We start from the raw sequence: 27,825 nt of genomic DNA, 5'->3' as shown, positions 1-27,825 counted from the left end.
CCCCACCCCCCGATAATCGAAGAAGAAAGAAGAGTGCTGGAACTCAGAAATGAAAATGTATTTGGGATTGTCCAGGAGAACAAACTCACAACTGTGGTTTCATTGTTGGATCATTTGGCACATGCTGTTGATAGGGTCAAAGCACCTGGCTGCATGGGTGAATGAGGAGTGATGATCCTGAGCTTGGTGTTGGCTTGTTCAGAGCACCCCTGCATATCTGCCATTACCACTGTGTCTTCACAATGGTAATTGCAGATTACTAGTCCCATCTGACTCATCTGTGTGCTGTATGGACCGATTGTGACAGCCCAACTATCAGAGAGGCAGGGAAGTGTGAAGGTGTGTCTGGAACACAGGCTTGACACACTGGAGAGAAGGATTGTCTGTGGTTCTTGTCTTCATGAGGCTCAGGAGGAAAAAATAGGCCTTCAGCAGAGAGTGCAGACAGTCTGAGCTACTACAGACCAAGGAACAAATGACAAGAGATGAATTTGCCTGTCAGAACATGCACGGTTTGGGCAGGCAATTCAGCCTTCCTGAACATCACCCTGCTAAGCACATAGCAAATCAAAAACATGTCCCAGGATTGTGGCATGCAGTAATTGCAAAAGAGTGAATAAAAGGGCTGCATTCATATTTCTTCTATTTTGTACGGCTTCTTCTATGTTGTACAGTTCTGTATTTTACAAGCTGTCTATTTCTATGGGAATCTTATTTTCAGGTCATATGTAAGCACTACATGAGCAAGCAGTAGGCACAGTTAAACATGTAAATCTATTTAAATTTGAATAACATTGTAGAACATCAAAGGAAATATTTCATGAGTAAAGTTTGTCATGGTTTAAAATAGGAAAAGCACTCTACACTAAGATTTCCAGTTTGATTGTTTTGCTTTCAGTCATCAGAATCCACACAAGTTTTTCAACTTGTAGAGCAGTCTTAAAATTAATGTGTTATGAAAGTAAAATTATTTTGCTGCACTTTGCATCCTTTTCTTCTTATCCAAGAGCCTTCTGACAGCCACCTAATACCAGCTAGATTTTCAAGTGTCCCTTATTGCAGATAATTGGAAGCATCTGCTCCATTGTTAAAATGTGCACTCCTGTGCTTACAGCTGAAAACTGTGATCTCAGCATATCCAAACATCATTTCATCTTCCCAGCTTCAATATAATTTTCTAGTTCTGATCATGTCCTGGAGTAAGGAGTTGGTTATTCTAAGTAGTTATTCCTTGATTTATGTCAATTTGAAGAAATTGCAGAACTGCTGTAATTTTCAAGTCAATTGTTCCTCCTCACACCACCTGTGGACTAAAAAGGATGTGCTTTCCAAAAGATATTCAGTGCCTGCTGCTCAGTTGTTGGTTCCTTGGCCATTTCTGAAATTTTTTTACTGTTGAATCTTGGCTGATACACCATCAGCAGTTCCGTGGCACAGAAGATGCCAAGTGTTGGAAACGATCAGTGTGGGCTTGTCATTCCCTTCGGTTTGTGAGGATCCTCTCAGGCTGACTGCCCTACATACAATCCAAGAAAAAGAGATTCTTACACATTGAAAGGACCCAGCAGACTTATCCCTGGTATTTCTTTATTCAGCTCTTGCTGGTTACAAGAGCCAAGAGCCCGACTACAGGGACTGTCTCGATGAATGTGTTCAGCTTGTGACAGGTCTAGTAAAAGTGGTAAGGAGTGGAAGAGGGTCTGCAAATCTTCAGCAGAGGTTGGTATTCCTGTCACTGGAGGAGACTTCTTTTGCCTATAGACAATAGTTCCTGTTCAGAAAAGTTCAGATACAAATATATGAGTTGTTGGTGCAGGACAGCATTGTGCGAAGAAAGTACTGTTAAGAGAACTTGGAGACTAGTGTAGCTCTTGCTTTCCTGCATTTGATAAGTATTATAGACATTTTAACAGATTTCAACGTTCCCCAAGAAATAGATATCTTAAGTCTCACTTGATAATGCATTTTTTACATTGAAAAATCATTAAGATTATTAATTTGTGTCTACAAGCAAATGAGGTGTCCAGTGTCCCAGAAAAAAAACAGTCTCCTAGAAAACCAGCTGGTCTAGTAAGTGATTCTGCTCAGCCTGAGGTAAAGTCTCACTCCCTGATCTCTCTACTGACTCTGAAGAGAGCTCAGACATCTGTATCTAAAATCATAACATCCATAAGTAGCTAGCTGGGAAGGGTTGTCTTCCTCTGCAAACTGAAGGACTCCCTGAATCTCCTGCTGTCATTGCACTGAAAGATATGCTTTTTAGGACTTAATGGTGCTGCACATGAGTGCTTGGGGTACTCTTGTCAAATGTAGGGGACAATGTGGGATTTCTTAATTCTTCTTCCCACTACTGGTCACTTATTTATGAAGAAAAGATTAAAATGCCATTTCCTTTCTCCTTCCCATAATCCTGTTATAAAACATTACCCTTTCAACCATCCTCTCTTTCCCTTTAGATCATCATCATTTTGAAGCTGCTAACACATTGGGAGTTGTTTTCCCTAGTTTGCCTAATGGCTTCTGTGCTGCAAATAGCAGTTTAAAGGGTGACTGTAAACACAGTGGTATTGTAGCCTGAACCCCAACCAGACCCCTTTTTGGCAAGCATCCAAGCTTGGCCTCCCATCCCTCTACAATCTTTGGGTTCCCACTACTTCCCCCACAGATTCTGTGCTATCTTCCTTTAACTTTCTCTTTCAGATTGAACACTTTCACCATTCCTTTCATGAGTACCACAACACTTTGAATCCAACACCCCTCAGAGCCCTTTCCCTGCAGCCAGCATTTGCTGACACAATTTTTCTTCTTCTTGAAAAAAAATGTGACCCCTTTTGTGAACTTCTTCCTGCAAAGAACATTTCTGCAAAATAAGATTTGTTAAAAGCTTCAGCCTGCTGACAGATTTTAGCAAGCAGCTTTTTTCTTGGATACTTTTGCCAGCAGTCATGCCTGGTGCTGGGCAAGGCTGGCTCACTGATTGCTCTACATAGCCAAAAACTGCACAATTCATGTAAATCAGGCAAGACAAAATGCTTTCTGGTGAGAAAGGGTATGTCTAGGCAAGTAGATGGCTGCAGGTGCAGTACCTGTCCAGTCTGAAAGCTTTGTCTGATACATTCTTCTTCTTAGAAAAGCCTGACATCATATAAGCTTGGCTATCTGATGTCCTCTAAAACAAGGAGTCTCTATCAAAAGAAAATACATCAATCTAAACAATGAAAAGAAAACTACATTCATCTATCAGTTTTATTTAATTTTCCTTTTGTATTACCTAACTGTCCATCTCCAGCTCTTCCTTTTCTTCTGGACATGAAATAAAATTTTCTATTCTGAATTTTCTCTGCTATTTGATGGTTTTTTTTTTTTTTTTTTTTTGTTTTTTTTTTGTTTTTTTGGGTTTTTTTTTTGTTTTTTTTTTGTTTTTTTGGGTTTTTTTTTGTTTTTTTTTTTTGACAAAAATCTAGGCAGGTCTAGCAGCCTACTTTTCTGAGAAGTAAGCTAGTACTTATTTAAGGTACTTTAAACTTCAGTGCACCAGACTTTCTAACAGCCTCTGCAATTTGAATACAGAAGGAGATAAGTCTGGTGGTTAAGCCACCAGACTGAGACATGGTATCAAATCAGGTTCAAAGGTGATTAAAAAAGTAAATGTGAAGACTCAGAAGGCTCAGAATTGCAGTCCTTACCTATCCCCAAGTCTGTTAATCACTCCCAATTTCTTTTTTTCACAGCTTGTCTTCACTAATGGTTAGCAATATCAGACCACCGGTCTTAGTTTGAAGAAAATGTCAGCTTAACCCAAGCAGAGCATTTAATAGCTAAGTGGCTCTTCTTGAGTAACAACTCACACTTGTAAATTAATCATGCTGCAACAGTCTCACTCTAGGCTAACTCCACATACCAATTTAACTCATTTTCCATGTTCTGAATGTGGAAACATTAAATCTAGGTCAATATTTTCAGCAAATTCAATAAATTATTCACCGAGTCAATTATTTTCTCAAGATATTTTGTACCACAAGTTTTCTACCTGATACCACGCAACCATTTTAGTATTCAAGGAAAGAAACCGTTCTTATCTGCAAAAGGACTGTGCAGTCATGCATCTTAATTCAGGATTTAACATCATTAGGTATAGCATAGCAGGAGGGAAGCAAATTTCACCCCACCATACACTTGATTATCTTCAGACTGAGATGTACTTGTGTCTATATCTGCTTATTCATGAAGTCAAGAAGGTGAAAAACCTCCATTAATGCAATAAAAATTGTATATTCCTAGAAGCAAGTCATTAAGTAAATTGTCTGACATTGGCTGGAAAGCGTAATATAGCTTCAGATCACTTGCCTGACCCTGTAAATCAAAATGTACTCATGATTTAACAAATCCTATTTTTTTGCTTATTTTACTTTTGATTTTTTACAGTTTACATGTAGTATTAGTAAAATCACACCAAAGCAAAACTTGGAAGAAAAAGAAGTAAAAAAGGGATAATAGTCTCCTGTCTTCTAGAAAGAGGCTTCTGACAGATGTGAATTGCAAGAAAAAGTTGAATGAAAGATATGGATATTTGACACGTAAAGGTGTATATGCAGTTCTGAAAATAAGGGCTGGGCAGATGAAAGAAGGACAAAAAATGCAGGCAAGACACAAAGAGGTGGTTTGAAGGGAGCACTGGCAATCCCGCCAGCATGGGGAGAGGTGGATTTAGACACACTGTCATAAAAAATTCACGAAGCTCAACCATAGTCAATCCAAAGTTAAAAGGAAATCTTCCAGTGAGATCCTGTCAAAACTGACATGCTCAGCATTCTACTCCTGACAAAGCCAGCCCCAGCAGCTGTACTGGTGACGAACGGCTTGAAGCGAGATACTGCCGTGGAAATCTCTGTCGCGTTGGCCAAATGATGCTCATGGGCTGTGGCAGGTGGTGAGGAAACTGGCAAAGGTGTCCCACTGTGTCTGTCAAATTCACCTTCCCTTCTCCCTCAACGGTTCCTTTTGCTTTTCATCACTGTCATGGCCATGCTCCAAAACAGGTCCTCTTCCTCAGCTGCACTCTGAGAAAACTTGAGTGTCATGCATTGCAGGACCACATAGTCAGAACCTTCACTCCCACTCACTTCCAAAAATTAAACCTTTCTCCCTCTCTGCAGCCTTGACCTGATAATTGTGCTGGTGGGAGGAATAAACTGTTAGTGCTGCTTCACTGAATTTGGATTTTAAATGTTCAGCATGCCATTCATTAAAACTGTAATTATTAATAGGTTTTTTGGGTTTGTTTTTTTTTTTTTTTTGAAGGCATTGGTGTCACACTTCTTCTTTTTTTTTTTTTTTCACAGCTTTAATCTCATGACTAAGCAACTGCCAGAAAGAAGAGAGACTCTTCATAGTGGAAAACATTTTGATATGTTTTAGCACAATTTTTTATCTTCAAATTGAACAAACATTTCCAAAGAGCCCTGTTTTTAATGGGTTTTACAGTTATATTGACTAATGTACAGAGGAGAGAGGTCAAGTAACAACCATTTCCAAATAAAATTAGATTCTGCTGAAATCAGAATCTGTGACTTAGCCCTGAGTCTTTTTCCCCAAGCCATTCACTATCAGAGATTATCTAATTATATAATATTTTACACAATAAATGCAAGCATTGTGCTTTTTTGGCACCTTTTTTATCTCTATTAGAAGAAGCTAATTAGAATGTATTTTTCATATGCAGGGTGAATATGTATTCTATGTACCCAGATACATGGTGTTGAATGTTAGGGTGATTAACAGTGGTTCAATGTACAATTAGATATTTTGGATTTGAATGTCATTGGTAACAACATTAATAGTGTACAAGGTTTTCCATTAACTCACTGAGATTTTGGGATGGTGGACTATTAACTCAAAGGTATTTTCCTTCTGAGGACCTAAGGCCATACACAAATCCTAGTGCGGCCTCATTCTTGATTGTCACCCAAGTGCTTTTCTAACGCAGATATTAGTCTCTGAAAGAAGTCAGCAGATGCATCATGTACCAATTCTTCCTGAAGCATGGACACATCATGAGCCACATGGCAAATGCTTAATAGGATTTCAAGTACATTTGCAAAGCAGACTGTTAAAAGCAGTTTGTTGCATTTAAATGGCATAAAAGGTTGAGTTTATTCTAAGCTCTATACTATGTATGACATTTGGAATTTAACACAAAAGAAGAGGAACAAACTAGAAGATAGTTCTGGTACTTATTTTTAGCTGGAAGGAGTCCTTAACACATTGAAGCTTACATGACAGGGCCATTTCCTGTCGCAGGACACTCCCATCAATAACGAGAGAGAGACTGGGAAAGCCAAAGATGAGAAATTAAATGCCTGAAACACTTCTTTTGGAGAGCAGGACAGGAAGTGGTGAGAACAGACATTTATTTTTATACTGACTGTCTCGGTTCTAGGGAAATGAGAAAACGCAGTGTGAGTTGTATTGGCAAGCAGTGAGTCATTGATTCACTTCGTTGATAAAAGTATGGAAAAAGTATCCCTCAAGGAGGAAATAAACTGTTGAATTTGCAGCTTTACTGGCAGCAAGGGCAAAATTCTTTTTCTGCAGCTCTATTGTTGCACCACATGAAACACTGTAAAAATTATGAATTTAAATACATAATGGAAAAGACATAATAAAGGAATGACAGCTAATCAGCTCTATTTCCCCTATAGCCTTTTTTATTTTATATTTGTGATGCCTGATTTAGTGTTTTTACTAGTGGCAGTACACAATACCCAGTTTCACAGTCATTCTACTGAGTGCCGAAAATATTTGCTGAATAAGTTATCTCTTAGAAAAATATATAAAAGCTATAGGCAGAGCTCCCCAATGGCATAACTTGCATGTAAAGATGCCTCTTATGTGTTTTTTTCTCACCCCTACTTGCTCCTTACAATCCTAATGATTGTAGAATCCCCTACAGCTCCTTACAACCCTAATGTAGTGCTTCTTACCCAAGAAGCTCAGCTGCAGACCTGCTGAATAACAATTTTATGGGCAAAAGAAGAAACATCAGGAGCAGCTGGTGTTTGCCAGAGAACCAGGGAAAAGAGAGTATAAAATTGTACTGATGACCCACTGCCTCTTGGAGCCTGTGTCTATCCTTTCTCCTCTGTGGCTGAAACGTGGTTGTGATAACACTGTCACCACAGCCCGGGGTCCCAATAGTGTTTCATCAACCTTATTTGCAGCCTTGAAATCCAGAACACACCATCAGATTATCCACTTTGAACCTTCTCAAGGGTTTGAACCAAGAGAGAAAAAAAAATTGTCTTCTGCTCCATCTCAGGCTTAGCTGGATGGTATTTTTCTACAGCATTTCAGAGGTGTCTAAGCAATTCTGGACACAGAATTTGACATGGGGGTTATTTCTTGCTCAAAAAAATGTTTACTATTGATGATGAAGTCTTTCTTTACCATATAACAAGAGTGAAAAAGTAGCTAGAAATAAAAAAAAAAACAACAAACCACATCACAGACACAGAGAGAGAGAGAGAAGGAGCAGAAAAGTGAAGGGGATTATTGATATAATCAGTGCTGCAGACATGGAGCTGTTCCAAGCCTGTATCAGGGCAATTGGTCATTCAGCTTGAATTTGGATTTGTCAGGAGCACAGAGCCTAACCCATCATTCACTGAGAATACACTGTTCTTCTTACATTGACTGCATTTTTAGAAAAGTCAGCATTTTCCATAAGAAAACTTTTACAGATGCTCTAGGGTATTGAAGAATACCAGCCTTGCCAAAAGACAAGCCTTAGATTTCTTGTCATTCCCAGGCTCTGACTTTTCAGAGTACCATCTTTCATCTTTCAAACAATTTTCTTGTCAAAATGTGACTTTTTGAGTAGGGTTTTTCCCCTTCTGTCCAGTTGCTTTTACATTTTTGTCTTTCATATTGAAGGAAAAAGTTTTATCTTGGATCAGCACAGGTCTCTTTATGTTTTGCTTTCTATTTCAGCAGCATGTTGTATTTAATAGGAGACATTTCCAAAAAGGCTGAGGGTCAGGCTTTCAAGTTTGCACTTGACAGCTGCATGTGTCTGAACTGAACATCCACTCAGACAGCCATAAAAATTCCCTTCAGCAGACTGAGCATGGCCACGCAACACAATGCTGCCTTGCAAATTCCCAAAGAAAACCCTAGTGAGCAGAACAGCCATTTGGGAGTCAAATTCAGAATTTCTGTGCCAGTGTCTGGACATATGATCATGCCCCTGCCACAGCAACTCAGGTCAGCATTGCACTGACACCATGGCATTGTCCCCCTCCAGGTGGGGAGCTTATGTCCTGACTTAAGGCTGGCATGGAAGGGGAACATTTCCTTTGAGCTTCCTGTGCGTTTTGAAAGAATGTGACTTTTGTAACAAAGCTCACATTCTAATCTCTCATTCTGGTCTTGAAGGTTGCATGGCAGCTGTGGTCTTTAAACATGCCTGATCAGAATTTTAGGCACAATCTTTATTAGATATGACTGCAGTACCCCTGTTAAGGTTAATGTTCTTCACCAGCAGCCTAACTCAAAATTCCCAGTTCATACTTGTTGGACACTTTTATTATTATTTTAAGACTGAAAGTAAAATTTTCAACTGGCATACTAGACTCAAACTTATCACTTGCAAAGTAAACAGAAGAGATTTTGGGTCCCAAATTATTGAATTAAGTTCTCCTCAGGGAAGTTTTCTTTGCCATTTCCTGAAAAATATGCCAAGTATCTTGTATGTTATGCAGGGGACGCCTGGTCCACAACAGATTTGTTATGGCATGTTCTGAATTTTTCTGCATTTCTGCTGCTATCCATGTAAAAGGATCAACTTATTTTGCACAATGTATCCACAAATAAAAGCAAAACCTATGCATTCTATAAATCATCTGACATTCCAAGAGTGTGCTGTTTTCTGACTTTGGATGACTCATTGTCATATTCATTTGTTAGCTTGTTCATCTATTAAATGTAACACACTCCATGACAAGTGACCCATTTAATTTTCAATTCTAATTATGCCTTTTTGGACCCTCCTAGTTCAATTTTCCTAGTCTTAGTGCCAAAGGTTAATGTCTTAAAATTAGATATCTAAACAGAAGTGGGACAGAGGCACTGCTAAATAAGTAAAGCAATTATAATTGTGCAGCTTTAAGCACTTATTCTACTAACTTTCTATAAATAAAACTTTCCTCAAAGGTTTCAGCACAGATCAATTCTGAGCTAATACTAACTATAAAAGTTATTGTCAAATTCAACTAATTCTGGAGTTATGAGCAACAAGACAATTACTATAGAATTCTACACAATGCAAATTTTTTAGATATTTTGTTCAAGTTAGAATACATGATCCAGGTATTATATACATACAGACACAGAATATAAGCACAAAGAACATTTTTATATAATATATTCTTGCTGATTAGCACATCTTGAATAGCACATATTGATGGAATGTGATCACTGATGCTATTACAAAACACTTTCATAGTGTTCAAGACTGTTGATGTTTGGCAAGCTCTGTAATTGCTTTAATGTTTTATAGTAATAGTATTGCATTGATTTCTTTTTCATATTTTTCTCTTCATTATCAAACTTGTGGATCTACTACAGCTTCTTTACTATTTGTGTCCAACAGCTTTCAAGATCGGTGTGCCTTTCCTCTCATTCTACACATTTGGTTTTCAGCTCTTCCACCTCTCTCCCAAGGCCAGTGTAAACAAACAATTTCTGAGGCCATGGAGGCTGTGTAAAATGTCTGAATGACAAAGTAATGAACACTCTTTGTGACTGGAGTCAGCACAAGTGTTTATTGCTAAGCAACAAAGACTGATGTCAACGAGTTTTGCCAAATGCAGATGGTGAGTAGGTTTGTTGGAAAAATGAAATCACTCTAACATAACTCTTTACAGCAGATACTAATATAATAGAAATAAAATGCACTCATCTGGTTGGAGTGAAGCGCTCCACAGAGAGGAATGAGGTTAATTTAATAATACTTTCTGAGGGCTCAGCCTGTGTATTACGGAGTTGCTCATATGTGAAAATATTCCTAACCCATCTCAGCAAGATTAAGGAAGGAAAAACATCTGCAAAGCTGTCCTAAAGTGCCTGTCATCTCCAAAGTTGTGCTTCAGAATGTTGTTGTGAACAAAGGAAGGGCACAATACACTGCACCTGGCTGCTGGGGAGATGGTGTTTGGAATATGCAAATACAACATCACTGGACACTTCAGACTCTCACAGCATAAACAACTTTTAGTGCTGTTCAGCAAATGCCTTAGTATTGTCTCTCTGAACAACTTGCCAGGTATGACTGGTGGGCTGAGATTGATGATTATGTCACTGTAAAGCTGAATCTCTTCCCTGAGGGGAATGTCCACCAAATTCCTTTTATCCTTGTTTGAGACCAGATCTGTCACAGTGGAGAACACACTCATTTATCTGCTTTGAGCACCTTCATGAAAGCACAGTAATCTTTATGCACATCCTTTAGGCAGAGCTCAATGTCAAAATCACATGCAATTTTCCTTCTTCCTGTAGACAGTGCACAAAAGCAGAACATGAAACTGAACAGGTGGTAGTTCACTCTTAAAGAATATGCAGGGAATTCTGTTCTGGCTCAGCCAGACTGCTCAAATAATTTACTAACCCCTGGTGCAAACCGCACCAGAAAGCAGCTACTCCCTTCCCTGGAAGTCCACATACCTTGCTCACCCTTCCAAAACAACTTGCTTGTGATGCCTTAAGTTTTAGCTTTCATATTTTTTCAGATTCTGTACTGCCTTAGTATGTGACTCTGAACTTCATATAAAGTGTTAGCAAGTTCTCGTAACAGTTTAGTTCAACAAAGCAATCCTTTTCCAGCCTGAGAACCACGGACACAGTTGCAGCCTCAGGCTCAAGAAGTGTAAACAACAGCAAATTGAGGAGAGCAACCTGGGAGGATGGGACTTCATAACCTGAAGCTGTAATTGTACAATCTACCCCAAATATGTAAATGGACCAAAACTTATAAAAGTGCGAAAACTCGTGACCGGTCATCCACCTTGTGTCCATCTTGGGTCCATCTTGGGCAGAGCGCTGGCTGGGCTCTTGTGCTGCCCAAGGAGTATCCTTTGAAGGCCTTTCAATAAATACCTATTTTATTCCTTTAACTCTGTCTAGCCTCTGCTCTATGTCAGCCTCTCTAGGCATCACTCACCTTGGAAGTTCAGTTCTGCTGCCCTAATCCCAGATGCCAGTCGTGTTCTGTATAAAGAGACTCAATGTTCAGCCTAGAATTTCTGCTAATTCTCTAAACTGGATGGTATGGAAAGACAGGCACATTCCCATGTTCTCAGCCTCCACAGCGAGTGAGTCACCCTTGCTGGCCTGCACCAATCCTTACATTGGTGCAGAGCCTGGAATAGTAGCCTGTAGTAGGATAAGTACACACAGCAGTGTGGTGATGGCAATAAAGTAAACACACACACACACGTAACCAACCCTACATCTTGTTGTAGAAAGTGGCTTAATTTGCTTCAAAGTAAAGACGTTGCACCTCAGGCAACTCATTAAACAAGTCTCTTGCGTCTGAATGAAAAATGTAACGTGCATGAAAATTACTATCTTAACTTGAGTGAAAGAAAGATCAGCCACAGCTCGGACTCAGCTGGGAAAAATTATTTTACTTGAACAAGTCTCTTGCGTCTGAATGAAAAATGTAACGTGCATGAAAATTACTATCTTAACTTGAGTGAAAGAAAGATCAGCCACAGCTCATGTGGGACTCAGCTGGGAAAAATTATTTTACGTTCAGCTATTTTAATTTCTTTTAGCTGTGTTAGACAACCAGTCAAATTGTACTGTACAGTTACGACATAAAGACATGAGTGGCTGCTTAGAACTAGGTAAATTCAGCTAAAAAAAGACATTAACCCATTTTGAACAGTGATTGCACTTGGAAAAGATTTTAGGAAATGCTGTAATTTTTGTCACTTGCTTTACTTTTTTTTATATATGGTAAGTGTCTTGGGCTTTTTCAGGAGTTTGGATCTACTTATTCAAGGTCAGTTGCTCTGCTTGCAAATGTTCATAAACTGGAGAGAATAAGTGATATTTCAGGAGTTGGGTTATTAAAAAATGGTTCACTTTTGCAGTTCACTGCTGAACATTTGACCACATGGCTTCTGGTGTCTCATCGGTGAAGCAAAAATGAAGTGGTGAAAATGGTAGTGACAAATGCATACCAACTCAGACAACCTCTGAATTGACTTATTGGTTTCCAGAGGCTTTAAAGATATGTTCAGGAATACTGATTCATTCAAATATTCAGGATATTGTGAGAAATATCAGTTAAGCAATGGAAATTTAATTTAATTTTACCTCTTTAATCAAAAATTTCTTTATGAATTTGTTTGGACTGGGGGGAAAAACCCCATTTTTTTAAACAGTCCTAGCCACTGTGCTTTTTCTCTTGATCACCAGGTATGTACACCAAGCCACAAAATTCTGTTTTCTCCATCTCCAGTGCACTGCTGAAATACCTATCACTCATATAATTTAGCTTTAAAAGCTATTAATGTGCTTGGTAAAGACAAAAAGTGAAATATGAAATCTTGTCAAGACTACTGGAAGCTGTAGTAAGTCTTTTTAAATAAATGTTTTTCAGAAACTCCATTTTGTCTATGATAAATGCACTTTTTCAAGTATAGCACTGTAGATTTACTATTGAGAAAAATCTGTTTACAGCTTCTGAATTCTGAACTTTTTATTTAACTGCAGAACATCCAGAGTACCCACAAAGATGTCATAAACTTTCCAAGCCCATCAAGGTTGTTTTCCCTTGAACTGATCAGACCATCTGCAGATGTGAGAGGACACTGCCTTTTCCATGTCCATTCTGCTGAGCCTGGCAACAAGGGCTTGAATTAGTATCAAAATATGACAGTGGGTATTAAACATTCAGCACTGTGGGCTTGGATGTTGAGTTCCCACATGCCACCTGAGTCCCTAGACTGTAGAGTGTCCTTTACCCAACAAACAGGTGCTGCGTGTTCATGAGTAAAGGAGTGACCCCACCAAAGCTCGGGAAACCCCCATGGCCCAGTCACCACCAACTCTGGGTGTCTGCATTTGGCAGGGGTGGGGGGCATGTGCTCAAAACCCTGAAACAGGCCTGAGCCTCAGCTTCCTAAACCCCAGACAATTTCTGCAGCCATGGGGCTCCTTGAAATGGTTTCTCACCCAGCATGCCCAAAGCAGTCTCTGGTTTCAGTTCCCTGTCACTGTCAGAGGGCTGCAAGCCAAATGGACTCTCAGTATGGGGCAAACTCTTTGAAGATAAGACTTAGGAAGTCTGTTGTCACACAGGGTGCTCCATAAAGTCCTACTCACTATAGTCCTTCTCTAAAATAGGTTTATTCAAGTAAGTGCAGAGTGTTTTAAACTACCTTTTTTCCCAGTCACATTCTCCTGTAATTTGAAGCCTGTATCTCATGCATATTGGTTGTAAGATTGTTATCAAAGGACCTTAAGAGCTTTATGGAACACAGAAATTTGCTGTCATTGTGTTCTGAATGCTGAAAAAAAATGGATCTCATTCCAGCTTTTTAAAAGGAAAACCCTGCAGTCCTTGGAAACAACTTGAAATTTAAATTACTATACTATTATTATTATTGTTATTACTATTATTACTACTACTATGTTAAATAGACTTCAGAAATCAAGAAGTAAGTCAAGATGAATAACCAGTCTCAATTTATTAACTTTCCAAACCTAACACAGATCCAAGGTCATTTTAATTGCAACTACCCATAGGATTAGTTGCAGCTTGAGTTACACTACAGATCAGGCCACTCTTGTCTAATCAGGTGCCTTTGTATTTGTGTGGTAATATTGCCCCACAGCTAATGATGTCTCAGCAGACACTACAGCTCTCTTTCAACCAAAAGCAAACATTGCAAAGGCCTTTTGAAAATCAAATCTTCCCCTCAGTGTAAGGGAGAGTCTGGAAAATACCAGTAAGTACAGAAAGAGTACGTGCAAGTAAAGAGTATTGCAATGAATATATTTCTTAGGTGTTAATTGAGAACAATGTTGGTATATCATAGTACCCTTATAATAATCAAATACATTAAAAGACATTAAAATGTTATGAGCTATTAAAGCTGTGACACTGATTTAATGTAAGTATCTTTTGGCTGCCAGCCAGCATTGTTTAAAAGCTGTAAAATTATCCTGTTCTGGTGGGCAGATGGAAAAGTTTGAAAGCTCTTTTTTATTCTCTCTCTTTTTTTTTTTTTTTTTTTTTTTTTTTTTTTTTTTTTTTTTTTCTGTGGGTCTTACCCCCTACAACATTAATGTGGGTCTGCAATAGAAATTGTAGGGTTGGAAAACATTAATACATCTTTCTTGCAGAAAACAGAGAAGACAATTTAAGATTAAAGCTGTTAGCTGCTCCTGACTGCGGCCCCAGAAGCCTTCTGGTAAATCTGACTTTAAAATTCAAACTTTCAGCTATATCAGGATGTATCTAATGAAGTGCATTTATTTGGCTCCTTGGATGTGCTGTATATTGAAATGTCTGGTAACTCACTAACAAATTCATATCTTGTCTTTTTAGAGAGATGCAGGAAAATAACAGGCCTCAAAGGAACTACCTTTCAGAACAAACATGTTCTCTCATTGTTTACTTAGAGAAGAAAACAAGGAAAATTAAGTAAAAGCAGATGGCATTTTATGTCAGAAAACCATCTCACAGAATCATGTCATCTAAAACCTCAATAACTCAGTTACGTCTGCTACAGAATTTATGTTTGCTATTAGGCCCGTGAGATCCTGTACCTATTGCTGTGAAAGGTTTGAGGGAAATGAAGTCAGGATGTCACAAAAAAATGGAAGATATTTAATAATCTGTCACGACAAATATTTCCCACCATTTCTTATTGAAACCTTGCTTGACAGAGATCTAGACATCATCTTTGACACTCAAGTCAACTTCTGAAGGAAATAAAATACCATAAACAGAGAAGGATGGCAGTATTGATCTTTATGGTGATGAAAATTAGCATACTGAAATGCCAAAATTTTGATTGACTTTAAAAAACTTATTCTGGGGCTTAAAAACTTTTTAATTCAATCACATAAAAAGGTCAACAGAATTTAGCTGTTCTTTAAAAAAAAAAGGGAAAAAATGTCAATAGGTCTTTTATATCTCCCCAAGATTCAGCCTTTAAAAATATGCACCTTGTTCAATAATTAGACAGTTATATCATGCTTTTATATGTTGTTTACATGCTGACAGTCACAACTGGGTTTAAAGTTAATCGGTGTTTGCATGTCCATTGTAGTTGTGTTTTTTTGTTTTATTAGTATGTTTACTGTTTGATTTGTAATTTTATAATTCCCTTATGCTGTCCTTTTCCTGCCTTTAGAGTGGCACAGGTTTTCCATTTTGTATTTTATATTTTTAAAACTAGACTTGCTCCTTCATTGTTATTTAGTTTATTTAAGTGTTGGGTTTTTTTGTTACCTAGCTACTCCCTGCCAAGCTTTAAACCCCCTCCCCTTTCCAGTTGCTAACCCCTTCTGTCCCTGCCCTTTCCCCAGAACCTTCCTTACTCCTTCTTTCATTAAATGTCAATTTCTCCCCAAACTTGCCTTCCCCCTAGAAACTTACCTGTCAGTTTTGTATTCTCCCAAACCCCATTAGTTCGCTGGAGTTGTTTTTCTCCCTTGAAATTCTTAACTGGGTTATACATTGTATTCCCCACCTTGTGTTCCACCCCCAGTTCTCCTGATTAAAGATTGTATCCTCCTCTGAGACCTGACCCCCTTTACAAGTCATTGTTTGCCCTCAGTTCGGGGTCCTGGGACGCTGGGGAGGGGGAGTTTTGCCACCAAATACAGTTACCCCAGTTCCACCCCAGGACCCCTGTTGCTGCTCCTTTGTTTTCACGCTATGCTTGCACTGGCAGCTGGGATTCAGCGGAGCTCATCTGGCTGTCATGCAACAGTCCATGATTTTTCTGTGTGTCTTCTCTACTTTTCAGCATGCAGAACTTGGTCCCTCTGAAGGTGGGACACAGGTCTGCCCTTGCTGCAAGAAACAGTGAGAGAGGAGCCAGATTTCCCAATGCTGCAGGAAGGAGGTCCCATGAAATCACCACCAGGCTTTCCCTGGTCCAGCAAACAGCTGGATTTGAAAGCTTCAGGGCAGACGAAAGGGGCAGATGGGCTGTGGCTGTTTAACTCATCTGGCACTGCCTGTTTAACTCATCTGGCACTGCCTGCTTTGCCCATAGTTGGAGTGGTCCCTGCTAGCAAATAGGGACTCCAGGTACCTTGCTACACAGCTCTGCTAGTTCTTGCAGAAATAGACTTGGTAATTAATGAAGAAGACAAATAATCTATTGTACTACTTACAGTTGTTGCAGTCATTGGGAAGACTATAAAGAAACAGTCTCAGGATCTTCAGAGCTCAGGAAAGATCCAGAGAAATCTGAGGTTTTTATCCAAAACCAGCATGGCTGAAGAGTGATGTGCTGGGGTGCAGTTTGTTCAGAAAAGGTCTATTTTTTCCACTGACATTAGAAAAAATAATCTGGAGGAAAAAACCCAGAATCTTAATACTCTTTTAATAATCTGAACTTTGGTATGACAATAGAACAGCACATAGATGATGGTACAAAGCTCTTAACAATGTCACGAAACTACCAGCACAAAAAACCCCCAAGCAACTCTATTAACAATAAGCACTACTCACTGCAATAGTTCCAGCAACACATTTACTAAATTGCATGCCTGCTAATTTTGAAAAACATCTCCATATGAGACGAGAATAAAACATGACATAAAGCACACAGTTTATACCAAAAAGAGAGGACTAGCTGCTTCTATGCTTGCCTGAAACTGTCGCAGCTAACTAAGCTCAGCAAGATGTTATAATGTTGGTTGCTGAGACTGGCTATGACTTACATAATGATATAAACTTATTTCCTTATTTCTGAATTTCCCACTCTGTTTATGGTGCCACAATAGGTAGTTACCTGCCTTCACAGAGCCACTGGAATAACAAAACCTCTGAAGCCCATCACCACTCTCTATCCTTCTTGGAAATAACTGTAATGGGAGACTGCCACACATGGTTAGTAAGAAACTTGTTGGGATCACATCACCCCAAAGTGATTAATTACCATTGTGTCTGCTTTCAGTCAAGACCCATTTATCATGGTTAGATAGTTGTACTGGAAATTTTTGACATATACCCAATGTTAGAGAATTTAAAGTAAGTTTACAATAATTTCACCATGTTAGAGTCAAAAAAGGAGGAGGAATGGAGAGAGCTTTCTCAGCTCATAGAAGATATTAATTAGCTAGTCAAGGACTTTGTTCTAGCAAGAGACATTTGCATCTCCAAGGAGCTGAAGTAAAAATACTTATTTTAATTGAGAAGAATGATCAGATGATTTCTTTGATAATGAAGCAAAAGTATAAGTTTCAGGAAGATTAGATTTATCTGAGCTCCAGATAAATTTCTTATAAGAGACAAAAACTTTGCCCAAAGGGAATGAAAATAAAAGTATATATCATGGGACTAGCTTACTTCTCAGGGTATGCTGAAGGCCTGCTCTGCTGGATATGCCCTGACCATGCTCCAGCTCTGTTTTGGGAGACGTAAGCACCACTCTGGTCCCCTTGGAAGTCGTGGGGATGTCCCCTTAGGCTCAGAGAGATTAGGCTGTTTCTAAGGACAGTACAGGAAAGGTCACCAAAAAGACAATGGTACCACAGACATTAGCATTTGCATGTCTAGGACAATGTAAAACCTCCAGACTTATGCCTCTCCTGAGAAAAGATAGTTTGTGGCATAGAAAATACTGTTGGTGTGAGAAAAAGCCTATTTCCTGAGCAGCAGTCACCAGCCCCATTCTTCCTGCATCCCAGGAGCAGGAGCAGCAAACCTCAGAGCTCTCTTGCTATCTCTGCTCAGGCTCCATCTGACTTCCAAAATGGAAGAAACCAGCTCAGCCTTAGGATGTCAAAATTAACATCTGCCTAATTCCACTAATGAGCCTTGAGCTGGTGATTGAAAATGTATCGGCATCCCTAGTTTCTCATTAAAAAGGCTGCTTTTTCAGATATTAAACCCTTTATGCAGCTCTTGTTTGAATTTTCTTCAGTTCTTCATCGTGCTTTCAAACTGCAGCCAGTCTTCCCATAGCAGCATTGCTAAATCTGCAGACAGGCTCCTTACTGTCCCTCTGTCCCTCTGCCATATAACCAAGGAGATTTTGCCTTCATCCTAAAAGAGTATTGGATTGGATTGTTGTTGTTGTTTGGATTCAGTCAGGGCATTAAGGCTTATTTTGATAATTTATTGATATATCACTTTCTTAAATGCCACCTCAGTCTCTGTGTGGATGTGTCCTATTTAAAAAGTCTTTTGTATTTGTTTTGTTCTGGTGAGGCTAATGCTGCCAATCCCTTCTACCAGAGAGACAAAGAAGCAGCTTGCAGACGGAAGACCAAAGCAGTGCAAAGGCTCAGCAGCTTCAAAGTGGGGCTGGATGGCTCCACAACATAGATACCAGTCACAGAAATTGTTGCAGCGTCCATGAGAATAACAGCTCAGCCACTGCAGTGCTGCTTGCTAACTCAAGTATGACCCAGAACTCCATCCCATCCAAATAAAAATGCAACAATTTATAGTGGGGGCAAGAATATAAACTTGTGTCAGGAATCCTCTTTATTTGTAGTTATATCCATAGCTAAGAGATAACATACCAGGAGGGAGAGCTTGAGAATATGGTTCTTAGGGTTAAGATCAATAAAGCATGTGCACGGCAAACAGTGCTGTCTGTGGAGATCTTTGTATCAGCTTCAATGCTTCCTCTGAGAGCTGAGAGATGCTCCAGGATATCTTGGGAGTCAAAAGCAGAGAAAAGGTAACAAAGCAGGGGGGAGGACAGAGATGGTTCCTAAAAGCAATTAGGAACTTCCCCGCTATTCAGAAACTTGACAAAAGTTTCTTGGAGCACAGCAAAACTCCCAGTAGGAACTGCTCTTTTCTAGCTGGGAATGGATTTCTGAAAAGTTGAATAGCTCTGTAAAGTTGGCTGCACAAGGTCAGAGAAATAAGAGATATCTCTAAGGAGGGCCCTGATGTTCTGTCTTATCTTTACTTACCGTACTTTGTTCCCAGGCAGTGTCTTCCCAAAACACTGCATGACAACCCCAGAAAAGCAGCTCTGAAGACTATAGGAAGGATGTGCTTTTGGAGCTCTACTGACACATGCTGAATTCAGCATCTGCAGATAGCTTTTTTTAATCCCATCCAGCTAATTATCCGTGAATTCTAAATTTAATCACCATCAAATATTTTCATATTTTGATTAGCTCCCCTTCAAAATAATTTAAATTAAAAGTGAACCTAAACATTACCCTTGGGACCTGAGCAGGTGTCCTCCTAGACAAATGGTTTAAGAATAACCTACCTTGGTGATTTAAGCTGACCCAGATGACTTTCTGCTGAAATAGGCACTGACATTGTCTGTTTTGGCATCTTGACTTTAGGGAAGTCAGCTTTTCCTGAGGGCAGTACTTCCTACAGTGCTTCAAAAAGATCCCCAGGAGAGATGCCTCACTGAGTGCTCTGACATAAGACATAGCTTTTTTACAATCAGCCGCTGCTTAAGTGAAAATTAGTTAAAAAAAATCAAGTAAATAAAAAGCTCTGAAAAGTCTTGTGTCTAGATCCTGAAACACAGGACCTAAGGACCAGCAGCATACATAGGATTGGACAATCAAGTAATTAAAAATCTGTACTTGTAAAATATTTGGACAGAAAGACCTCAAACCCAGTGTTTTAATCCCTTGAAATCTGGTTTATAGCTCCACTGTTTCTGTTAGGGATGCTCTAAATATTACCATCTTATGCTACAAACTTAGTTTGTTACAGTGAAAACAGACACACTCTTGTTGCTTTAAATCAGAAACAGCATTTGGCCATTTATATCTCTGTAGACATGATTTTATGCAGGAAATTGGTTATTAAAAGGATAACATTGATTTAGGATGCCAGTTGTTCTTTGTGGTTGGGTCACGTATCATATGGAGCGTCCAGTTTCCAATTCACTTGGCTGCTCCTTACGCACTTGCATCACATTTGGATGTCAGACAGGGCCAGATTGTTTTTAGAAATAGTGGTGAAGAAGGTGTGTGAGGAACCCTGCTCTCATCCCCATTAACAGTCAGAGAAAGCAGCAGTCTGGGTTGCAGTCCTCCACAGGGACTGGGCAGGAATAGGCACCATGTGATGCCCTTTTCATCTCTTGAGCCCCCGGATGCTGTGACTCAGATGATCACGTTGCAGATCTGTGTTGCCCACCCCAGCAGGTGCAGCTGGCAGGCAATGCAAGTCATCCTCAAAGAGAAAGCACAACAATATGTTCACCTCCTTGATAGGCAGAGGCTGCAGGAGGAACACTACCTCTTTGCACAGGCTAGTGCTGATGAGCCACAAAGTTGTAGATTTCTGTAGCTGGGGTGATAATTTTGAAGGTTTTCACAAAATAACATTTAAGCAAGGCAAACTTGTTGACAATACATTTAAACTCAGTAAACACAAACCAGAGAAGTGGTAGTGTCTCCACTCAAAAAAAACCCAAAACAAAACAAAAAAAAAAAAAAAACCCAAAAAACAAAACCAAAAAACCAAAAAAACCCCATCACTGAGAATCACTGATCACTGAGCTTGGACACCTCCCAGAGCAGAAAAGCATTTCATTCTTTTGTAACTTCAATTCAAAAAGAAGAAAAGGTATTGCAGCATTCCTGACACTATTGAACCTTCTGAACAAGTGATCAATAGGATTTCAGACAGCTTCCCTGCCAATCTGATGCCACTGGGGAAGGAGGAAGGACTGCTGTTCCCACAGGCCTTTGACCCTGCACTAAAGTTCAGGAGCACAAGTGCTGAGTCTGCTTTTCCATTCCCAGAGGACTCTCTGTCCCAGCACAAGATGGTCCCTTCCTGCGCACTGCTCCTCCGTAATCCTCTGCTCTCTGCAGGGGAGAGGTGAGCATGCTGTCAGGGAGCAAAGGGAAACATGGCCAGTTTGCAGCCTTTGCTCACAGCCTCATGGAGCAGAGAGGCCTTGCAGATACTGCTGACCATCTCTGTCAGTGTAAGAGAGTGGCAGTGGTTGTAAAAAGTTCTGTCCATGCAGAACAGGGCACAAGGCTGTCATTGCAGATACCCAAACCACAGCAGTATTGTGGCACCGCTGTTGTCTGAAGTCCCATGCTGTTGACACTATGGTCCTACATTCATCACCCATCACTGAGGCCACATCCAGAAGATGTCACTGATGAAATTATATAATGGAACTTGAGAGATTAAAGATTTATGTAAAAAATGCTTAATTTTGAAGCTACTCTGTGCAGATGACAGCACATACGGATATAAGGTAAACAGTTTCTTGAGGTATGAAACAGATTTTTGGTAGCCTCAATATGATATATATTAGAGCAGTATCTAAGATCTCCATTTAAGAGACATACATGCATTAAAAAAAAAAAAAAAAAAGACCTGTGCCAAACAAGCATATGTGCAACTGAGATAGGATGAAATAAAAATGTGCTGTTGCCTCTAATGCTTTAATCTCTTTCATTTTAGGGAAACTCACTCTTTACTCCAACATTTTCATTATTAGTGCACCATTATCTTTCAGGGCTGTCTACAACATCTAGATGAGATTCCTCTTCCATACAAATTAATTTTTGCCTTTTGTACTCCTTTCAAAACCCTTTTGAGACAACCTCTAATCATCTTCTTGATCAAATGGTAAACCTGATGTTTAACCCACCCTATTACTGTCTTCTTCTTAGCAGCAGAATATTCTCACTTGATGTCTGTAACTTAATCTTCACTCGGTTAACCTTCTCCCTCTGCAATTGCTCCTGTAGCAGAGCTCTGAAGGTGCTTATTCATCTTCTCCATGACCCAGCACTCAGCAGAAACTTTGCAGCCTTATTCCCTCTATGCTTTTTGCCCATAAATAAGCCATACTGGTAAATAAAAAATCATCTATCATTTTTAGGTCAGTGACCAACAGATTTATTACCCATCCATAGATGTGTCTCACTTAACTTAAGCTAAACTAATAGTCTGCTGCACTGACATTTCCTCTTAGTGCTCTGACTTAAGACTTTAAGATTAAGTGCAAAATGTTTAAAGCCAAATCCTGTCTTTCTTCCCATTACCTTTAGCCTTACCACTGGAAAGTACCACAAGGACTTATGATTGTGAATAATCTTAGATGTGACCTCCTTATCCATGTCTACCTTTCAATTCTCACTGCATAACACTTTTTCACAGCAGAAACTTACAACCACATCACTCACTCTCTCATTACTTGCTTCCCACAATATTCGTTTCCCTGTCTTTGACAAATACCATCTTGCCTTGCTTCTAGCCTGTCAGCAGTAAAGTTAGTTTTCTTAGCTCATTGTTTTGACTGTACCATTCTTCTCCTTGTATTCTGTAACAACAAACATAAGCTGCTCACAGAGCTTTCAAGGCTCTGTGGCTGATCTATTCTCTCCCAGTTACTGTCTTACCTCATTTAAGGGCCACATTCATGTAATCAACCTTCCCACAGATTCTCGTCCCTCCCCTACACCTAAAAAGATCAATTTAAGTTATGCATTGGTAACTGCAGCCAGATTGCTGGCAGCCAAACTTCAAGGCCCAGCTTGCATCCTGGGTCTTTTTGGCAGGCTGAAGTGTGGAGCCACCTTTCCTGCCTGAACTACAATCCACTTGATTTGAGACTGGTCAAGCCAAAGGTTGTATTGAGGATGATTAATGGATGACAGGAGTGCTTCAGTAGATCAGTCATAGTACAATTTGCTGACCTCAAAAAGCCCCACCAAAATAACTCCAAACCCGAACCACACATATTCTCACCATTTTCCAACTATGATCATTAGCACAAATTCATTTCAGTCATTAGAATTCCACTCCTCTCCACTAGCTACCAGTTTTTAGTATTTCCCATGGTTTAAGCACACGGTATCTTTCCAGTGATATAAATCAAGCCTCCCACTGACTCAGTGGGAACAGCAGTTTCTGTAGGTGACAATCCCCAAACCAAATGTTGAATGGAAACATGAGACAAAAACCTAAAATAATCTTATTATTAGGTGGAAAGAACACAAGAAGAGCAAGAGTTCAGCTGAAACAGAGTTATTTATTAAAAATTATGGTTTAGAAGAAATTTGAAGGAAATACTTAATTTAAGGACTGCATAAAGATAGAACGGCTAAAGCTAAATGTAACCAAAGAGAGATCAGGAAAAAAAAAAGTAAACTGTAAGTACTGATACAAAAGAAAACCCCCCAAAACCAACAAAATTGTATAAACCACCTGTTGCTTGCACCTACTCAGGGTTTGACTCATGGGTAGAGGTACATTCAGGCAAATGTTACTTTTTCCTCTCTGTATCATGCTCTTCTCAAACATGAACTTTTCACTACAGATTTTTTTTCTTTCATAGATCTTCTATAGTAGTTTTTGAGGGAAGTGCAGTAGCTAGAAAAATCTGAGTGCTTTCAGTTAGTAGCACCAAAATAAAATATTTTATTCACTAACAAATATTTCCTTTTTGGTTTATGCGTGTGTCTGCAGTCTGGCTGCAATATGTTGTTGTCCAAGTAATTATTTTTGGATGACATCCTGAATGATTTTCAAACTGTCATTTATTCTTTCCTCTTTACCAAAAGATAAAATATATTTTTTTTTTTATTTTATTTCTTTTAACCCTCATAATCTGCACAAATGGTTACTAGCACTGCTCTTCTATCAATAAAAAGGTGAGGTCCTCTTGACTTTTTTCTGTGGCTCCAGGTTCATGAGTTCTGCTCTTTCCAAGAATGCACAGTGTGCACCCAGGTGACACAGGCATGTGACTATGCAAGTTGTGCAGACAGGAGGATCTAGGTATGATTCTGGCCTAACACTGTGACATCACTACTCACTGGAAAACTGGCACACCAGATTAACATCTCAGTTGATAGCCCTTTGAGCTTATACTATTTTGGCCCTCATAATCTCCACTTGAAATTTGGTCCTCAGCTGGGGTGATCTCTGTGATAATGTACAGAAGAGGACTGGACATGTCAGATTTTGCAGTCATAATAAATAAAGTGTAGAAGAGAAAGAAGACATAGAGAGACCAACATGATGATTCAGAGTATTCTCAGGGGTGAGAGAGAGAGAGACTGGGTGTACAGTTAACCCCAAATGCACCATTGCCCCAAATTTACAGGTTACTGTCAATCTGGTCTCAGTTAAAAGCCATTAAGGAGCTCACCAGTCATACTTACAGCTTTTTACTGCTGGACATAGAATTTCACTCGACACCACTGGTCCCAAGAAAAATTTGTTTCCTCTCCTAAATCTTATGACAAATTGCCAAAGAACCTCTAGAGGGATTTATCCTACTGCTCTTTAGATAAGAGAAACATAATGTACTGTGTAACTCAGCAATTTTTAAAGGTGCCCAATGCCACAGTTTTCAGATTTGTAACCAGCCAGAGTAAGGAATGCTTTACTACATGTCAGAGAACTAGCCAGGTTTATTTCTTGACATGATTATTGATTAAAACATAATTAAGAAACATAGGGTTTCAATCATGAAATAAAATCACAAAGGATAAAATTACAATGGCATAATTAAGATTACATTTAACAAGATGTTCTCCCTAACTGAATTCAACAGCAGCTATGTTGTGCCCCATTTTCTCTTAGGCTTATTGAAAACCTATCCACCACTGTCGAGTTAAGATGGGATGATTTTGAAATGATGGCTCTTGCATATGCCACAGACCTTCTTTCCACACTCTCATCCACTTGCACATGAAGAGCACAGGACAAAGGCTGAGAACCTTTCCGACTCATCTCAAAGCAGAATATCTCATGTCTGGAAGAAAGTTCTGCTCCTCTTTCCTTGTGAGTGATGCCACACAACACTGAAGAACAAGGAATTACTTTACTCTTTCCCCACCTCCTCTCCCAAAGTTTCCATGAAGATTTCCACTGTATGTCTCAATTAGTGCATTCAGCTGTTTTTAACAATCATTTTAAAAAACATATGTAAGCCAATGAATGGAGGAAATATTTATAGATACTGTTCATTTTTAGCTCTATTAGTCTTATTCTAAATGAATAAAAGTAGATAACAATTTGAGGAACACAGATTCAGCTTCATGTTTTAGGTTGTATGGATTTTCTTTTACCATACCAATTGTATTTGTATTGCTGGGTGCAGTATGATTGGTATATACATATATATATAAGAAAAGCAAGGATCGATGGATGAAAAGGCTTCCTTCTTTAGATTACTGTGTTCAATAGGAGTACTCTTAGCAGATTCATGATTCACTAGTGGTTTAGCCTAGCAGAGAAGTCCCAGTGAATTTTCCTTAACTGTCTAGACCAAGCAAAGAACTGCAGCAGCTCAACACCCAAAGGAGAGTAGCATTTCCAAAGACAGAGGGAACAGATAAGAGCTTTGTCAGGAAGAACAAGGGAGTCAGGACTCTTCCCTGGCTGAGTTGAGAATGAACCAACTGCTGGAAATGACAAGCATTTGCCTAACTTGGAGTTAGACCCGACTACAGAGTCCAGGTCTGTGTCTGGAATATGAAAAAAAGTGGGACCTGATACCTGAAACTTGGAGTTTGCCAAAAGGCAAGTGAATGTCAGCCCAGAGCAGGGTTATGAGTCTCCTGCCTGAAACATGCAGAGTGAAAAAGAGTGTTAAAACTAATCAAAGGGACTGGTAGGTGTGGAGTTATTTGCTGGCACTCTGCACAGGTGCACTTATTATTTCATTCTGTTGCCTAATGTTGACACATACAGATGAAAATACTTCTGTTGTAGTTAATTTGACCTTTAGAGTTTAAAATGTAACTCCTTAATGACGACACTTTTTATCCCTCTGTCTTTGACATTGCTCAAAATCAGGCTCCTGGGATAGTTTAGGGATGATTTGAGAGCTTGTTACACAGAAAACACAGCAAAGAAAGTTTTGTAGCATCCCTAAAGGTAGAGGAGAGCATGCACAAACCCTGGGAGTTCTGAGAAGTAAGTGGCACTCACACCTGAAGATCAGGGGCATTGGTATGGAGTTGCAAACTCGGACTAGTGGACTGCTCTGCCTGGTATTGAAGCCAGGCTGAACTTGTAATCACTTCCTGCATTAAAGATGGATATTTCTGCTAAGGTTTGGGTTCTGATATCTCCTGTATTTTTCTGTTTCTCAGTCAGATTGTGGGCAAATCACCAGCTACTCTCAGCATCATTTTGCACTGTATCCTGAAACGTGGAAAAAGGTAGCTCACAGAAGAGAAACTTGCTTTGGGGTATTGAGAAAAGGGATGTAAGTTCTGAACCTTTAGATCCAGCTTACAACAGGCCAGAAAACAAAATCATCTGATTGAAAATCTCTGCTGTCATCTTATATCACATTTTCTGGAACTGTGGGTGGGGTGGGAGGCTGCAACTCATCATTTTTGTTTCTGAAACACTAAGGGCCAAATCATGTGAGTACTCTGATGAATTCATGCTCCTTTGAAAAACAGCTCTCCTAGAACTGACACAAACATGTTCTTTAAAGTAGAGGATGATAATAGTGCTTATTTTACCAAAAGAATATTGGTATCATTGGCCTCCTTAACAGAGGAGATCTAAGGCACAGAGTTACTCAGGGACACTTAGGAGGCCAAAACCAACCCAGTGTTTCTTCTGTTTCCACGTCTTGTTGGCAGTCCCTCTTGGCAGCAAAGTGCCACAGGGTCTGAGGGTCTCCATGGTGTGGGGCAGTGCCCGTGAGATGGGTGCTGTGGTGGCTGACGTGGCCTTGGTGCCAGGGAAGAGCACTGCAAAGCACAGCTTGGGCAGCCACTGGGGCTAGCTACGACTTGGGGTCCCCTTGGGAAGGTGAAGAGCAGCAACACACAGGGAGCAGAACAAAAATTCTTTTCCTGGGGTCGGAGGTCTCAGTAGTATGAGGAGAGATTGCCTCACATTGAATCTGAGCATTTCAAGGAAAAATGAAATTCATTTAATATCTTATATGCAGTGAGGACGGGAAAGTGAGCTGTTAGGCTGCTCATCGAGGTCAAGCAACATAAAAGTACTTATGCGTCTATTGTTTCTTTTGATCATAACATTTTGAAGTGTCCAGACACTCAAACACAAGGCTTGTTTGTACTAAACATCAGCTGTCCTTCAGAGAAGCGCCGTACCCTGCCTTTGCCAGATGCTGACTAAATGAAGGGAAAAGCATTTTTCTCTACCTTCCTTATTCCTGGGCTGCTTGCCAAGTTCTTTTCCAAATCCTCGTGACTCTCTCTCGAGAAATGGGAGCTGCTTGTGCCTCTTCCCCAGGAGCAGCAGGAGCCATCTCGGGCACCCTGCTGACCCAGGATGTGCTGCTGTGGCAGCAACTCAGTCCCAGTCCTGCCCCTGCCAGCATCCCACAGGCCCTTCCCAGCCTAGCGTGGGGCTGCCTGGCTCTGTGCACCAGCTCCTGAACTCCATTAGTCCCACGGAATCTTGCCAGCCCCTCTGCGGTGTGCAGCCTGCAGCCCAAGAGCAGCTGACTGGAGGCCATGGCTGCTTTCACCCCTGAATGCCCAGAGCTTTCTGGACAGAGAGCTGACTGATTTACAGATGTAATATCACTGTCTACTGGCAGCCAGGGGTCTAAAATCCTTCCCAAATAGTAATGTTTGGTCACTAATGGAGCCCACGATCCTTCA

At 39.9% G+C, this 27,825-nt stretch overlaps 1 protein-coding gene across 1 annotated transcript in view; it reads right to left on the bottom strand.

Annotated features, from left to right (window-relative positions):
• Positions 1 to 43: 43 nt before the first annotated feature.
• HTR1B (5-hydroxytryptamine receptor 1B) overlaps positions 44 to 27,825 on the bottom strand; it is a 40,133-nt gene continuing 12,351 nt past the window's right edge. The window contains exon 2 of the mRNA XM_041410733.1: positions 44 to 1,516. The gene's annotated coding sequence lies outside the window, so the exon portion shown is untranslated. The remainder of the gene's footprint in view (positions 1,517 to 27,825) is intronic.

Source organism: Onychostruthus taczanowskii, unplaced genomic scaffold (assembly GCF_017590055.1).
Source record: "Onychostruthus taczanowskii isolate IOZ18803 unplaced genomic scaffold, ASM1759005v1 scaffold33, whole genome shotgun sequence".
In the NCBI taxonomy this organism is placed as follows: Eukaryota; Metazoa; Chordata; class Aves; order Passeriformes; family Passeridae; genus Onychostruthus; species Onychostruthus taczanowskii.
Note: the sequence above shows the minus strand (reverse complement) of the source record. Positions and strands in the feature narration are given on the sequence as shown.